At 37.6% G+C, this 18,400-nt stretch overlaps 1 protein-coding gene across 11 annotated transcripts in view; it reads right to left on the bottom strand.

Annotated features, from left to right (window-relative positions):
* Positions 1–13,801, bottom strand: part of LOC124408609 (transient receptor potential-gamma protein) — a 113,803-nt gene extending 100,002 nt beyond the window's left edge. For 10 of the 11 annotated variants that reach the window (XM_046885650.1, XM_046885651.1, XM_046885653.1 and 7 more), the window contains exon 1: positions 13,586–13,801. The gene's annotated coding sequence lies outside the window, so the exon portion shown is untranslated. The remainder of the gene's footprint in view (positions 1–13,585) is intronic. The other variant, XM_046885659.1, reaches the window with a different exon arrangement.
* Between the last annotated feature and the right edge of the window lie 4,599 nt (positions 13,802–18,400).

Here is an 18,400-nt window from a genome sequence, read left to right as displayed (position 1 = left end):
AAGCAAAAAAAGTTAACAAAATTTACAGTGCTTTATTCGGTAAAATATTCGTTTATTGAGAATAAGAAAACCTTCACCCTTAATACACTGACAAGTTTATCATAATGTAATCGAGCCTGCTGACCGATGATTCGCACACCCAATTCAATCTCCAAAATATACGCATGATGCAAACTCGGGTAACGCTTACATCAGCCAGCCTGTTTCGTCCTTCACAATAATCCAGCCATGCTTCGATAGGGGAAATGAATTTGAAAAATTATAAGAAGATACTCCGAGTAGTAGATAATGAAAACACCCTGGTCGAGAAAAGTTGAGAAGAACTTTGGCGTGGCGGTTAACTTGCGTTATCAAAAGCGATAAAAACGGCGGTAGGTTCTCCCATCACAAACGGAGTATAAAGTCGTACCGAGTTGACTCTTTTATGACAGAATGTTTTTCGACTAAATTCTTTGAAGTAATAAAACCTGAGTTGTGATGAATTACGTAAATGCGGTGGGGCGGCACTTAAGTATAAAGTTTTATTTTACCCACCCACCGTATATATAAGGTATCGAGATACACAATCGATCATGGCTATACTGCGAGCTTTTAACTCAATTTTACTCCTTCGTTATAGCCACCCTTCTTTTCTCTGCTTTCCATAACGGTTTATTCGACGTTCTAAAGCTTTGCTGTTATCGCGTCTCACCGACAAGTTAAACTTGAGGATAAGAAAAAACGAAATTTGGGACGATAACAAAAAAACTGTGTAATTTTTGCTAAGCCATTCTCGAAACGATAGTCGAAGGATCCAATCGTGAAAAGAATTCAAAAATGCTCAAAATGCTGTATAAAAATTTAATCATCACGAGTCGCTCGGCTCATTTTCACAATGCAATTACCACAGCATAAAAGCTTGAAATACCAGCTTGACGAAGGTGAGAATGAATTTATTTACAGGTAAAGCTTGCAGTCTGTATTGCTTCAGCGATTCTTTAGAACAATTTAAAAAATAATCTTGAAATATTTTTACAAGTCTTGTTCAAATTGCTACAGCTGTGTACTCACTCATTATTTTTAATCGTAACTTTGACGAGTATAAAACCACGTTTCACGGAACTGACGATAAAAATTTTTGCAACAGGCCGGGAATTTCGTTTATTCACTTATTTCTATCGTTATAATCATTTTTACACAATGAAAAAGTGCCATTTGCCAATTAGATTCATCGCGATGAAAACAGTGCAACATATATCCTGAATTTCGAAAAAAAGAAAATATCTCAGCCAGAAGTGAGATGAAATTTTTGTTGAAAATAAAGTATTTAGATGAAAAATTTGATCAATCGGGAAATTTGAACGATGTACGAAACTTTGGAAACCCCTATTATTTCCAATTGAGAAAAAAAAAACTGCCAAAGCACTGGCGAACTTTGTAAAAATGAAAGTGTTGAATAAATCGTGCTGAGCAAAACTTTTTGATTTATGCCTCTGTAGTTTTTTTTTTCTTTCTTCTTCATCTACGATACTTCAAAACACTGCTAACAATCGAAACTGAAACCTCCCCCTTAATCCGTGCTGACATGCTGCTTCGAAGCGTGCATCACAAAGCATTCGAGTCTATTTATGAAGCAATTCAAATGATGTAATCAATCATCTCAACAATTCTACGTAAATTCTTTCCGCAATTTTTTACCTCGTATAACCAAAGCGTATGTAAAGTGCGTGTTTCCTTTGTATGTTTTCATAAAAGGAATAGTCAACGCCAAAACAACTCAGGTCTTTTACTTGAAAGGCAATTCACTATTCTATTCAAGATCCGCAATCGCAGCAGCTACAACAGTTTTCTGGCCAAATTCAAATCGAATTACCGAGCTCTCGATGCGACCAACCGATCGATGAAGACTGACAATGAGGTCGGGAAGAAAACGGGTTCATCGAATTTCCTTTCGATAAAATTGTCGCGCTTTTCGCGCACCTCGCAATTTTTTTAAAGGACCAATATCCCCGTCAAGGAAAATCGTATTTGCTTGTGTATTGAAAACGCATACCAACTCTCACGTGTACAGACATCCCGTCGACACATACGTACGTCGATACATCACAAGTGTGACGTGATGCTTTCATCCCCGAAGGTGCGTGGAGCTATTTCAGCGACAGGAGGAAGAGAAGTGTTGAAATAAGGAGCACGAAGAACCCCGTCATTCTTACACCCCGTTTATCAGTCGAGTAAGAAAATGGATTTTGATCAACGTGATTCGATTTATACTCAAAACCGTGTGACAAAAATGCTGCATAAAATATTGACACGCATCAGCAGTAGATACTTAATCTTGGCACTGGTTTAGCTTTGTTTTTTTTTTTTTTTCAAATTGATAATGATAAATGATAAATGAAATATGAGTTCTATATTCTCTTTCTTACATTCAAATTTTACCGTTCCATGTCTGATTTTCCTCGATTGATAAATTCGTTTGCTTCAAATTATCTAAAATTCGAAGTAAACTTCAGCTTAGCTCTTGCAATAATAAAGCTACGCATGTTGGTCGAATAGTCGAGTTTGTTTCAGTTTATACGTTCAACAAAATTGTTACCAAATATGCGCCAATAGTTCTATCCAAATGATGTTAAAATATTTGCAAGGTAGGTACTTATATGCCAAACGATTCAATTATGCACATGAAAAAGTTAAGATTGTATAACAAAACTATACAAAAACAAAAACGCGTCAGTACCATCCGTTGATCAACGAAATAAATCAAGTGACGAATGAAGAAGAAAAAAATTTTCTGTAAAATTGATTGCCATGAAAATTCCCATACAGGTAGAATGTGCTGACTTCCGGAATTCGGGAAAACACGTTTCGTCATCGGACTTCATCTACGAGCTTTCTCCTATTCTTCCTTCAAGTGTCTGTTATTCGATGGGTGGCATATTCTTTTACTATTAGATGAGGGGCTTCCAGCTTTTGCGGCACCCGCAGCTCCGTCAGTCTGCACATCCCTTCGGCCATCAATCCTTTTCTCACACCCTGTGTCCTGCAGCCCAGCCACCATCCACTATCTCTCACGACCACTTTGACATTAAACGGGTCTTTTACCACGGACGCATCGCTGGCTGCGGTGATCGAGTTAGCTGTCGTGGAAGCTGCCAAAAGGTTCCTTGACTCAGCGAGGAAAATTGGAAATAGTATTCCAAGAAAATCCCCTACTCATCTTTGATCCGACGAAATTGGTTTCCAGTGTATTCCTGATCTTTAATGTACGCTGTTATTTCCCAAAAAAATATTACCCTGTTGATCGAGTTCAGCTTTATTACAATAGGATCAGAGTTCATAAACGTCACGTAAGACTTTGAAAGAAATTGGTTTTCCATGAACTTTCGCGGACGAATTGAAACTATTTATTGCCCATCAGAGTCTGGAAATGTTAGATACTCACGGAAATGTAAGACTGGATCATTCGGAATGAAAAAACGAAAACGGATTTTATTAATATAACGAATTACCTGGTATTTAATCAAAGGGACAAACAAAATATTGATTTTTAACAAAACGGGAGCTTCTCAAAAAAAAAAAAATCGGTTTTCTATAAAAATTTTCGCCTTAATTTTTCTTATGAAATGGAAAATATTTATCAGCGAGAAAAAACCTTCGACCAAGGACTGAAAAATATATTCACAAAGCTTGGGTAAAAATTTGAGACTAATTGGTTCAGCTGTTTCCGAGCAATCGTGCCCGCTGACATTGAAAACATAGTTTCAAGAAAAAGACGTTCAAAGTTTCACAAGCACTTTCAAACGCTTCGGGACGTCTTTGCAAATGTCCGCGTAACTTCGAGAATATTTGTCGGATCGACATAAAACTTTCTTTGCATACACTTGCATGTATGAACATTACGGAAATGAAATTTGCAAAAATCTTTTCACCCTGAATCGAAAAATTCCTTTGGATCATGTACATTCTCAGCCCCTTAAAAATATGAAGGACTAAAGAATCATGGGGTTGTGAACATGTGTTTGAGGTTATTTCATTATAAAATCATTCTGATCGAGAACAGTGACTAAACGTCTTTCATGAAGCCTTGAGAAAATGTTGCATCGTCGAATTCAATTCGTCCAGCCCCTTTTTAATGCTTCAATAATCACGACGCGATTCTTTTATCCCAATGTACAAATGTTCATGAGGAAAACGGAGATTGGATTTATAATCCGTCAAGGAAGGAGCTGCGAATATTGGACGATTGTGAAATTACCGCGGGCGCCAGACCGTCAACAAAGTTGTGAATAGGATTGTGGGTTCAGGTTAGTGTTAGGGGGAAAAGAAGCTTTCCACATTTCTTACTTCAAATACAAAAACGTTTTTCATGCTCCCCATACATTATAAACACAATAGAAGACCCTTCGCGCGGCGCATCTGTTTTCCCATTTCACAACTTGGCATTTTTTTCCTGGCCCCAAGTATAAAGCTCTGAGCTAAGAATGAGTCAAATCAAAAAACGGAAGGCGGATATATTTCATATAAAGAATTCCGAGCACGCCGGCCAACCTTTTCACCATCGTGAAACATCATCATAACCTGTGAATGAATGTAAGATCAATTCGTGCAGAATTTATAAAATATTATTGAAGTGCTGGAAGAACTAAGTCGTAAGATAATATAGATTGGCGAATTGAAAGGATGTAATAACACGATGACTTGCAACATCATTCTCTTCTGGAAATCTTTATATTAAAAAATCTCGTGTCACGATGTTCGTTTACGCTAATCTCTAAAACCAATCAAACGATTTTAATAGAATTTTGTAAATTTGTATTGCTTGGTCCAACTTGAAAGATAGGATAGTTTTTATCCCGATCAGTGACCCTCAATATTTTTTATTGCAAGTCTGAGGAGTTTTTGTAAGATAAAGGATCGTAATTCATTTTATAAGTTCCATAAGTTCTTATTAGGTGGCGGTGTGAGTCAATCTATTGACATCTCCATTAAGCAATTCAATTTCAAACGTTTTTATGATTGCTAGTGTTATTATATAACAGATATATCCTTTCACATTGAAAGTTGAATTAGTTATATTATAGTAAAAACTAAAGAAAGCTCGAACCGAAGTAATAAACAAGGTAATTCTTCTACCATGATAAATTCTCATAATCTTGACTAACATGAGCAATTTTTGCACTTTGGCTCAACACATGAAAGCACTCGAGAATGCTGGAATTTGATTCACCCGAGACCAGGCATCCACTTTACAACACCAGCTTAAAAACGACCGCACATTGTCTGCCGCTAAAGCTTTTCCACCTCCGAATACAAAACGCCTAACGTCAAGCACCAAGTTCCGAGAATTAAAAGCTTTACGTCCGGAAGATACAACTGTGTTAAAAACTCTGGGTTAACCGTGTGCCGGAAAATTGCGACAGACCTTCCGGTAGCGTAATTACGGAAATTACTGGGGGTACAAAGGTTTCATTTGCATCTTCGTGCCAAAACGCACCACCCGTTCAAGGGTTGAACCCACGAGCGTATTCGCAAAGATAACACGTGGCCGGATATGATCAAGTGATACACGTTAATCTGATATTGAATCGAGGATCAAGGACGTATAGAATTTATTAGACTAGTAGTAGGTACTTTCCGACGAGATGATATGGTCTCATCGCTTATTCCCTGTGTCTCCGAAGTCTGCTTACGTCGTTAAACTCGCTATAAGTTCAAGCCACGAGTTCCACGGGGTAATATTCATATCAAACACGGTCTACGAGGAGTATTAATCTTGAATGATCGGATCAATCCACAAATCCGGCAACGATTCATGGTTCAGGGTCTTTACATAAAATCTCAGGCGTGTGCGGACGCTTGGGAAGCACTTTATTGTAGGCTGCATGAGATAGAAATTCCCAAGAAAGGCGTCAGCGATATACCTGGAAAAAGTTGGAGAGCTATGATCACCGCTTTTGGGCTACGTCGATGGCGGATCTGCAGGAAAAGTGAAAGTAAAAAGATATAAAATGTGTGTGTGTTGCTACTGTAAGCACGTTAGTTCACGTATACTGGAAGTAGATTACGATTTATCGGAAGGTTTTAGTGATGATGATGACCTTAGACACCGTGCGAATCTCTATATCATCATCATCATCATCATCATCATCAATGTGAAACAATTGTGTATCTACCACTTCGTAGGGCACCAAAATACTACTCAATTGTTACGTCAATTTACGAGGGTTACAACTCAGCTAATTCCTGCTTGAAGATACCTGAGTAGAGACCCTATAACCTCAAAACCTTCCAGATAATTTCAGAAATAGTAATTCTTTATCACGCATCTACTCACGTCATGAACCGATTCAAAATATCGGTTTCTTGTCACACTTTTTTCGATGCCGGAAGTAGAAGTGACGGTTTTGTACGTCCAAATGGTGTTATTTCGTTAACACTGTAATATATACATATATATATTTATAGGGCGAGTCAGTACAAATTCCGAGCATAGAAGGAGCTTAGTTGATCAATAGGCGCCACCTCACTACTAATCGGACTTATGATTCAGCGGCCATGTTGAAACAACGGCATTACAGTCAAGTTTCTCAAAAGGGCCTCTCGTAATAGGGCCGCTAAACTTCAAGTATTGAAGATAGATCATAGACTGTATTGATATCACCATTAACGAGGAAGTCCTCCACACGTATTCCTAAATGGTACAAGCTACCATCTTGGCTGTATGTAAGACAGTTGGCTGCTCTGATAATAGGACAGTAATAATGCGAATGAGTAGTACTGGACGATGTCGAATCTGTTGCCAAACATGACTTTATTCAAATGACGGCTGGTTTCTCAAAATACTTTTGACTAAACTTTCGTATCGCACGAGATGTCTCTTAGTTTGAACATTTTTCTCGATAATTATGAACACCAAAATCTAAACGCTAATTATTGTTTTTGTGAGTAGTTTGTTTATCGTTATAAACAAAAAGGCCGCTTCCCCAAATACGTCCTCGAACGTTATCCCCACTCTACATTTATCACGAGGCTCGTTGAATTCCAAACTAGCCTCTCTCAGTAGGACCGCGAGGAAATCGGAATCAACAACGTTTTTCTTATCACAGTTACCTCTATCATAGACTGATAGAAACAAACTTCACGCTCTTTCGAGGCTGCTGAAGCCGAGACCGAAGAACAGAGCTAGTCCCGGAGTGGTCCTTACTCTGTCGCATCATCAAGAGAGTGGGGAGCAGTCGCCAGGTGGGGAGAACGGTAAGATAGGATGGGTCAGGGGGGGGGGGGGGGGGTATACTTGTATCAGGCTATTTATTTCCTCGAAAAATCACCGATTAGAGTGAGAGGGACTGCCTGCAGCTGTAGACCTTCTCTCTGTCTTATCACGGCTTCAGCTTGGTTTACGGAGCACGCAGTCTCTCTCGATAAGTCTGCGATCATACCGTCGTAGGATGTAACAGAAGGGTATTAATGGTAAGTCAGACACTGGTCACTGGCTAAATTGGCATCGTCTCGGCACTAATAAACGCAGCACTACGAGGCGTAACTGAGACTATGTCCGTTGAGACGATAGTACGTCGTTACGCTACCAGGTGGCTACTCCAAGGAACGCGCGCACCTAGGAAAATACAACCAAGCGAGTTTATACATGGCCGCGCTGATATTACGGCATTTATTTGTACGATAACTGATTCTACGACCAAAGTGGAAAGTAATTGAACGTCGCTTCCTGAACGAGTAAGATTCGAGCTTTAAATGTACAAGCGCGAGTCAAATTCGTACAATTGAATAGTAGTGTGCATACTTTGGACTGCGCCGTGAATAATTCTGAATCGCAAGGTCGACGTGCTGATAAAAGTATACAGAATTCACTACGGCATGGATTTTTTTTGTTCGTTTTCCTTCGGATCGCTATAAGCGAGACTTAGCCATGAGTCAAAGGCTTTGCCTCTACTTATCCTGTACCCTTTCACACTTGGTCGTGATCGCGGATTACACCCTTTTCGAGTCACAATATAACGAACCAAGAGATGTCGAACCAGTTTAAATCAAACGGATCTCGAATATAGATTATCGTTATTAAATTCCTAAATTCCTAGTCTTTATGTCATGTATTGAATGGCTGGCCATCGTGGCTGATATGAATAGATAAATATTCTTCGATTAATTAGTAATTTCTTTATATGAATGTAATACATTGTATCGGTAGGATTCCTAGAAAGTTAATGATCACAAACTTGTTGGTCACATTTAATGCCTGTAAGATGTTACTTCGGTCGTCTATTTGGCGGTGAAACGTCGTTCATATCGTTAACATTTTAAAAATCTTCTTGGCATATGTATGTATACATATATTCTTCTGCATAATTACGATTTTCTTCAGATGAGCGCTCTCGTATTGAAATCATCTTGGGTATAATCACGACACTTATATCGACGATCACCCAGACTAATCTCAAGTAAAATGACAGTGTCTTTTGTATACGCGATGTATCGTAATTTCGAGACTTCTGGTACTTTTGTTACAGCGTGAAAACTGCTCATTAAGAGACCAGTATTAACTAACTATTGCATCAATAGATGTTTGCATATTTTTGTTGATATAAAAGCCTGTTTGCTCTCGTTATAACAAATTCTTGAATAAAAAGATATATATTTTCTTAACATAAAAGCCTGTTTGCTCTCGTTATTACCAATTCTCGAAAGAAGAGATATACATATATTATTAACATAAAAGCCTGTTTGCTCTTGTTATTTCACTTCCACAACCTGCCGGTGGTGGTCTCTGGAGATTCAGTAAATAGTCAGGAGACCCTCAGACTCTTTCGCGCACAGCATCAGGTGTTCCTGAATCCCAAGATCCACCGGGTGTAGCTAATAATATTACTTGAAATAGCTCTCGATGAAAAAAAAAGCTTAATTTTCACGCAGATGGAGCCTCGGTCGTAGCTTCTCATCGAGTAGAAACTTGAATTTTCCCACAATCTGATACCAAACTCGCGGTGTTCTTTCAAAGTTTATGTTTTGAAGTTTCTTCTGACAATGTCGAAGATGACGCCTTCGATAATCAATATTCAGAGCGGTCCAAAAATTGTTTTTTTTTTTTTCTTCAACTAACGCTTTTCAAAAGACAAAAAACAACTCTGCGATTCAGCATATTATTTATAAGTTCAATAAAATACTTTTTCGCGTGAAACAATTGCAGTGCAGATGTCACCTTTTTATGTCAAATTCACGATCAGATGTAAGATCGTATTTAACTGAACGATAATTTCCATTCACGCCGAAGATATGATTCTTGAACTTTACTCATATCTTTCATCGGTCCAAGGGAAAAGTTGATTGATCTTACCCGATCGAGAATTGAAAACTGCAGTTTGGTCGCTGCGGTATAGAGTATAATAAATATTTCTAACTTCCTATGCGAGATAGTTTTTCTTTCTAAAATAAATTGCTGAACCAAGTCGCGTCGCTTTTTTATCTTGATATAGGTCGAGGGGCGAATAAAAGTAAGCTTTCCACAATCTCAGCTACTTTTCCCTGGCGAGTAAAACTTCGTGGCAACTCCTTGCTGCTCACAATCAGAGGAAATTCTCATTTCTTACTTGTGGTCACACTTCAGCTGAACAGTCCAGGAAGATGATTTGACGGATTTGTCTTGTCAGATAATCACCTCGAACGTCTGTCGTGTTTCTGTCAATTCTTACAGCATTTCACCCCGGTGGCAATCGTTTCTGTTTAGAAATAATGATGGAAGTATATATGTATGTGTGTAACGCAAGTACTCGTCGGTGATTGGGAGAACAGATATATGCAAGGCACGTGCCGCACAAATAAGACGGACGACGATAAACGCCGTTCACACGAATTTACTCCACCAGCTCACGCCAGCTCAAGTGAACTTGAGGTCGAAGCCTTCTCCAGGTGCTTATACGCTTTCATGAGTAGATTCCTGAGTGCCTAGGCATGAATTTTATACAAGCTCGACGGTTCGTTGAAGGTTGAAAACGACTGGATCGGGAACTCGAGAGTCAATCGGCATTAACCTATCGTGAGTAACGAAACAATTAATTAAATAAGCGAATGTGGAAATTTATCACCCAGAATCCCTGGGGTGACTTCACAGTCGTGATGAATACGCGTCAACCCCGGTAGGTTTGAATTCACACGTCAAACCCAGGGCAGCTCTTGAAAGCATTACATTTAAAATGAAGCGTGAATTACGAATATTTCCTCTGGCCTATAGACTCTTTTAAACGTTGACTAATTAATTATTGAAGACACATTAGGTCCTGGCATCGAGGAAGTATGTTTCATCACAATTACGATATCAAAACCTCTTATCATCTCGAATATCGACGTCGACGATATTTGTACTCCTGTCGCCTGGTATATGCTCTCAATCATCCGCTGAATTGACAAGCCTTGAACAAGCAGGAAGATCCTTGCTTCGATCTTAAATTCATTCGCGACTTGCGAATTCATCAACATTTTGAATAGATTTCTACAGACGTGTGATCGGAATTTTTTTTCAAACTATTTTGAATCTATCCTGGATCCATAACTTCAATATCGAACCAAAGTTGTGAAAATCTTTCAGAAATAGCAGTAGAAATATATAAGATATGCGTATTATGTAAACTTGAAATTGACTTGAATCTTAACACACCTTCAACAGAGAGGTAAAATTCACCTTACCGACTTAGGTTGCCATAGGTTTGCTTTTGATATCTCAAATTACCGACGCTTTGTTTAGCACTCCACCTTTTCACTGCTTTGTAGTGCCGACGGACTCTCCGATCAATAGCAATGCTCCCAAACAATTTAATTCTGTTTAGATAAAACTTCCTAAATCCGTGAAAACCAGTTTCAAAATCAAGTCCAAGATATTTCATAACTTTTCATGAAATTCATCTACGCAGGTAGGTAATTAATCGGGTGAACAACTCATTCTCAATCGTTTGAATAAAGTAAAGCATCAGTGATAATAAGTCCGACGTCAGTCAATATCCAAATTTTGAGAATATATTGACTGACTTTTTATCGATATTTACCAAAACCACCTCTAATCGAAAGCTGTTTAGTAAATTAGAACGAAGGTAGAATATAATTATATAATTCAATCCCAAAACATTTAGATTAGATGTTTAAGTTCACATAGTAGGTATTCAAAAAATGAACGTCACTTCCTCACGAAATTTTATAAATATTTGAAATCTTTGAAACGCGATGAAAATTCAAGACGTGTCAAAGACTATATTGTTTACAACTACGTTTGCAGTTGGTTAACTTGATACATCGATATACATGTTATCAAGCTAGCTCAGAAGTCCTGCTACTTTTTGTTTGAGAAATAGAATTATTCCTAGATCGTGTCTTGGGCCTATACCTACATGACTTGAGATTTAATAAGAAATACTTTTCACATGAAGCGAATTTCGATGCCCTCAACGTCACTTGAGAATGGAAGTACACTTTGGGGATATTGGCGGAAGTTCTGCGACCCTCAAGCAAATTCCCGGGTCGCTATATTACATATCAATATTTTCTCGCAGGCAGCCGCATGGTGTAGACATTGCGAGCATCTATGTTATTGCAAATGAGATGGTATTTCCTATGGTAATTTACAATTAAGAAACTGCATCGGAATATTTCGTCAATTAACCAGCGCATCTCTTACACACATGAGCGAAGATAGCAAGATAAGACCTTGAAATCTATGTTAAGTATCTCAAATTTCAGATTTAGCTTTTGACGCGTCACTTCTAACTGCTAAGTGTGGGAGTTAATCGTGGCAGGAATTCGCGCAGCTGTTCAGGAATAAAAAACCGAATGGATTTATAGTCTCGTGTAGTATAAATGTTAACGAAGTTTGGGCGGAGAAGTATTTTAAATTTCATTTAAAAACCTATGAAATTATAGTGACTAATACGAAAAGCTCGGACTTCTGCAAATTCGAATATGTTGTTTCTTAAATGCGACAAACGTTAGTCTCAAGGCTGAAACCGATAATTTGAGCAATTCAAAGTTTTCTGTACACCATATATCTAGATTTTGCACAAAACTTTATCAACGAGCTTATTATTCCATTGCAAAATCATTGTAAAATATAACGATACAAATACGATTGTTCCAGAGAATAATTTAGAAAAACTAGAATTGCACCACTTCGAAAGGCTACATCCGGGCAGTTATTCCTGTTAACCTGCGGTTAACCTGCCCTGCAGCAAAACTTCGTGAATCGCAACGCGACGATGGGAATCCAGCACCTGGCAAGTTTCAAAATTGGTGAATATAAAGTCAGCACCACTCACACCAGCGGTAGTTCACAACTTTCGACTGCGCATAAAAATAGACGGACCAATTTTATTGAAAAAATGGCGCAGCGAAATAAACTTGGTTCTAGTCCGCGTAGCTTCGATAGATGTTGGAATCAGGATGGAAAATAGTGTCGTTGAACAGCTACCGCGGAGTAACAAAGTTTTTGATAATGGGTCACACGAGAGTTTCGAAAGAATTTTTACCTACAGTTGGCAAGATGTAAGTGCCATTAAATTAACGCTTTTCCTGCGTTGCACTTTCTGAGAATCCTCTTGATAGCATATTGTGAGAACGTTTCAGTCAGAATTGAAACTGCAGGCAATTTTAGCTTCGAGCATTTTCAATAGAGCTTCTATATCTTGGGATTCGCTATTTTCGAAAATTTCAGACTAAATTTTATCCAGCACTATACTATCTGAATCTAAAACTATTTTGAAGGTACGATAGTTGGATTTATTCAATCAGAAATTTAAAAGAAGCGATATTTGGAAGCTATTCTCTCTTTACAAGTATTACAAGTATCCAGACGTTGCAACGAAACAATACCAACTTGAATGAACGGAGAAAAAAAGTTGTGTACAAGCGATTAGTGACTGACTCTTTCTTCCAAGGCGTAGTTCAATCATAGTCAAGAACTATGAATAATAGTTTGAAACATTTTGACTTGGCTTGTCTTATTTAAAAACTCATTCGAAATCCGTTTTTCTTTTTCACTAAAAAATTGATTGAACTATTTTTATACGGACCGTCGGAAACTCCGAAAATCTTGAAATTCGTTTACAACAGAAATATTGGTAAATATTGCCACGCGATTAAGAATCATTATATCTTATCATCCACTATCCCATTTCCTGGATAGCAAATCACCGAAGTAAAACAGACGAGGGTGAGACGAAATTTGGCACTTTCCCGAATTCTCATTCCTGAAGTGACCAAGCAACCCTTCATCAAGCATCACGATCACCGACCTCCGTTGTTTAATCTCAACCATCAACCTATCCTGAGCAACGTCTACTCCAAAAATCATTCGTCAAATGCATTTTCACGAATCCCGATATGCAGATTATTTCGCAATAGCAGAGTAAAATCCAACAACTTGAGAAAGCCTCTGAATTCCGTGAATATCCTTCACGCTTCTCCGGAGCCTAAAGGTCAATGCTTATCAAAACATGAATGGTGGAAGAAGATTAAATCGGGCGATGACAACAACGCAACAAAACACATCGCGACTCATTGCGAGAGGCATCTTTCAATCCATTATATTAATCGTAATATTCTCCCAACTAACCTTGACTTTCCGACATCTTCTCGCAGCGATGGATCTTGACTGTCTTCGTAACGCCTCCAGAGGAAGCGACTGCTGCTGTCGTCAGGATGCGGAGGTCTACCCTCCACCCTGCCTCTCGTTCACCGAAGCAACTCCAAGTCGTTGGTGTCTCAGCGGTGCACTAGTGTCGCAAACTTCACCGAAAAACTTGCAAAAATATTTATACCCCTTTTTGATTAACGAAGATATTAATAAATTTTACCGAACAGCAGGCCGTTTACCTTTCCAAACTTCTCGCTTATCGTTCCAGTTCGACCCTGGCTAGAACAACCCCAAATGTCTGTGCTTCACTCGCAGATTTTCATCGACTGATTGTTCATTCGTCGGTTGTCGCCGGCTGTTAAATTGAGTTGACACGTTAATTTTCGTTCAGGGTACTTTGCGTCTCTGTAACAACGCGTGCTCGGGCGTCGGTTTCAACGAGGTATCGCTCGCGGCGCGGCCTGGGCGGTGACTGAGTGGACGACGTCGCGACGCTCTCCGTCGACTCCCTACCGCTCATCTTCCAGAGCCAACCTCTCCGTTCCACTCTCATCCCTTTCGCGCTCTCTCGCCGTCTCTCCCACCCTCTCGCGCCCTCGCTCTCTCACTCTTTCTCTCTCTCTTACTCTCAGATTCTCCTGTCTTCTTTGTGCTTTTCATCCCTTCCTTTAATCCAGTTGTGTCTTCACTCTTCGTACGTTTTTCCCTCACATGTGCGGGCTTCAAGATCCTTGAATTATAACAATTGATCTTCGTTATTATTTGGAGAAGATGATCGTTCGCGTGATCGAAATTATTTTTACTTTTCATTTCACCCGTGGTGGTATGTGGAAGAATATTATTCTGCCAGACTTCCGTCGAAAATCAATTTTTATAATCATGGTGTATTTTTGCATTTTCGAATCTCTAGTATATACGAAAAACAGGTTTTGATAAATATCTCGGTCTTTCTTTGCGCGATACAATAAAACTGACGCAATTTTCAACGGAAACGGCGTGATGAAAAAATCTGATATTTATTTGACTTAAAATTCAAATGACGAGCCTGAAAGATTTTCGTGTCCCGTTTTATATAATCCTATGCTTTTATTGAAAAAAAAAAAAAAAAATTACAAAACTTCAAGTTTGTAATTGGTTTGTACGAAGTTGATCGAAAATTTTTAACAAATTGCTATAAAATGCACAAAACAATCCATTTTCAGAAACAATTCCATAGAAAGTAAAGGAACTATTTCATTTAATATCGACAAAGGATGTTGATCATACTTGACGTTACTTCCAGTAATAGAATTACTGTGTATGCGATAAAAAAGTTTTTATTTTTAATCTTACACAAAATCCTAGGTGTTCTATTCGACTGAAAATTTGTTTAATTGTACAAAATCGAGTGAATACATTTTGCCGGGGTGAAAAAATAGCTTTTCATTCATATATAGAATTTTGTTGATTAAAAAAAATATATCTTTCGGATTCAAACGAATCATTCTTTTATCGATAAAACAATACGGATACATTAACTACACTGATTTTTCATAATACTGAATCTATGGTTTACTGACAAAAACAGACCGTTTTTTGCAAAATTGTAAAATAAATTAATTAGTTTTTTGCTCAAGTGACACGATTTGTCAACGACATGCAAATTATCGCTGTGATCACTTTTTTGTTGAATCAAATTCATTTTTTTAGAACCGTGAAAATATTTCCTTCGCCATTTTTGGTAAATTAAACAAATCCTCTCTCTGTGTGAGTATAATTCAGTTAAACTATACCGGAACTCGATCTTCAATGCCGAATTAATTGTAACAAAATAATATAATGACGTAGCATTACAAGGTGATTGGAAAGATGCAACTAGCAAAACACTGTTTACCTTGTTTTATCAAAAGAATATTTCTACTATCTCAACAATTATGATTTATTTGGTGTCCAAAGTATTTAAAAATAAATTATCGACGACACATTAATTATAATACGGTTCTCTGTACACGATAATATGCGAGGCATTATTTGTAAAACCAAATGAAATTGTAAAGTCGAATAACTGCGTTCTTTTCCTTCATTTCCTTCAACTTTTAATCTGCTTATCAAATCGAGCTTCTCTAATTGTTCGAACTTTTTATTAGAATTGGTCGAATTGCAACTTTTCGAAAACCCTTACTTCATAATTTTCAAAAAGCGGTATTCGAAAAGCTCAGAGCATATTTTCTGTCGTCTCGAGTTAGAGTCATAAAAAAATACGGAAAAATTATCATTCATACAAATCACCAATTTTTATGAATTTTAAGTGTCCACATTTTTTCCTCTCGTGATGGTCCCGTTTTATTCACTTTCAAAAAAGATCTTTTTTTTTCAATAACTAAAAAAACGAAATTAGCTTGAAGGGTTAAGCACCTGCGTAGCTAGTATATGACGGATTTCTGTTCGCAATTTCCTCTAGTTGACCGCTACCTGCTCGACAGGCTATCCAAACAATGAACTAATTGAAGTCGACCGATCCACTTCCACACCCTTACTGATGAAAAAAAAAAGAAAAAAGAAATAAGTTGACTGTATTTTTCCTCGACGTTCATTATTTTTGCTCTATAAGGTAAGATTTAGTTTTTTTTTTTTTCTTTTTTTCTTTTATAACAAATTAACCAGGATTATGTTCACGTGGCAAAATACATTGTTTTATATATCTGGTACGTTTTTATTTTTTTCTCCGCATTTTCTCCCGAAAATAGTCTCATTTTTTAATAGGGTAATAAATTTATCAGGCTTGTTACACCCGAAACGCTTTGTGCTATCCTGACGATATACTAAAAGGTAGGAAATGGCCAAATAATAAACGCAGTTAGCTCCTCTGCGGGTACGTAACACACGTGAAGTAAGCAACGTAAAGTATACAGCCGCTATGTGGAATATTAGTACTTACGCATGAACAGCGCCGACGGCCAATCAAAAGTCCGAGGGTTTGCCAGGCGCGAACTACGTCCGTTTATTACCGAGAGTATTACACCTGGTCCTGCGAAAGATCGTAAATCACGAAATGAAAATAGCCGGATTGACAAAAAAGCTTTGCTGTTATTTGCTGGAGTTACCATATAGCATTGAAATTTATGAAACCTCATCTCACCGAAGCCCCCAAAAAAAAAAAAGCTAGCATAATTTATGTCGATCGGAAATCGTAAGGGTTTTACGGGATTCCATCTTCAACGCTGTTTTAAATCGGCTAACAATGAGATGCTTTGTTATTCCGAATTCTACGATAAAAAATTTAGACCGAGGACTCAGGGATATGACTCATCTAAGTCGAAATAAAATTTTATACCCTCTATCGTATTTCGGAATTCAAACATTCGCCATTTTGTATTCACACTTAAAAATATTATATGTTCTTTCAAATAAACTTAATGGTATTGATCGTGGTTTGAAAAAACCTATTTATTTAGCTGCCAGAAAACAAGGTATTTTTTTTTAAGTGTAAATTTCAGTGTGTGTGTGTGTGTGTGTGCTTAAATTAAACTTGAGTTTTTGTCTATTTGATAAAAAATTTAAAATTTTCCCAACAACCGAGCACGTAATTTAATTTAATTCGTTCCTTACATATTCTTGAATTGAACTCAATACGGCTACTTATGATTTTTTTTCTTACATGCAAATATACATGGTAGCCCAGGACTGTTGCCCCATAGGCTATCAATATAATCCTTGTAAGAATTGGCGACGGAGGTTGTTTACTTCTGGATAGTAACCTTGTCGTTTGCGAATTATAGCCGTTTGGAATTGGCCAATAGCGTAGTATCTAAGGGCTCATAATCAGAATAGAGCTGGCAGATCGCCATTTGATTGTCATGCGCTGTTCTGAGTCATCAGATGCTACCGTATTGGCCAATTTCAAACGGCTGTAATTCGCAAACGACGAGTTCTCTATCAGAAGTAAAAAGTATCGCAGTCACAGATTCTCAGGTAGAACACATTGCTAGTCTATAGGACGAAAGTGCTGGATCACCTTGTATATATCGTGACATATTTTCTTGAAATAAAAATAACGGATGTTCATTGAAATGATAAGTGATTGAGATTGGAAAAAATTAATTGAAATTTGAGAAAGATCGACTATTTCAATTTACAAATAAAAACCTTGTGCTCATAACTCAATGAATTTTATTGAAAATAGTGAGTTTTACGGTATAATAAGGATGGTTGAAATGTGTCCTGGGAAAATATAAATATTTTTTCAGGAAAACTGAGAAATCTCAGAAAGTCCAATATGCCATTGACACTAGATACTTCCCTTTGTCACAATGTATAAACATTCAATTCTCTCGCTATCTATTTTCTTCTACTTGTTAATCACTTTCAATAACACACCTTTGATTTTGTTTTGAAAAAACAGAATATTCTGCAGCTAAAGACGCGAATTTTAAAACCATTTCGAAAGTGGTGAGTTTAATCTAACCGGAAATATCAGCATTTACAATTGTGGAAGTCGACAAATTTTAGTGAAAAAATTATAATCGCTCGTAATCTGCACTTTGTAGGCAGTTGGAAAGCAAAATTCTGCATTCTGAAAATGAACAATGTAAAAATAATAACTGGCCGAGAGTAGCTTCTTCTTCTTCTTCTTTCACACTGAGAGTAGCGTTGAAAAGTCGATGCCAAAAGTGGTACATGTGTTGATTACATTTAGGAAATAGTATTACTTAATCGACATTGCACTTAATCGACGACGTTGAAGTACACTGTTCTCTGTAAGAAGCAACGAATGCTGTTGAGTCGAAATCGAACTTGAACTTAACAGAGAGACAA

Source organism: Diprion similis, chromosome 8 (genome assembly GCF_021155765.1).
Source record: "Diprion similis isolate iyDipSimi1 chromosome 8, iyDipSimi1.1, whole genome shotgun sequence".
Lineage (NCBI taxonomy): Eukaryota > Metazoa > Arthropoda > Insecta > Hymenoptera > Diprionidae > Diprion > Diprion similis.
Note: the sequence above shows the minus strand (reverse complement) of the source record. Positions and strands in the feature narration are given on the sequence as shown.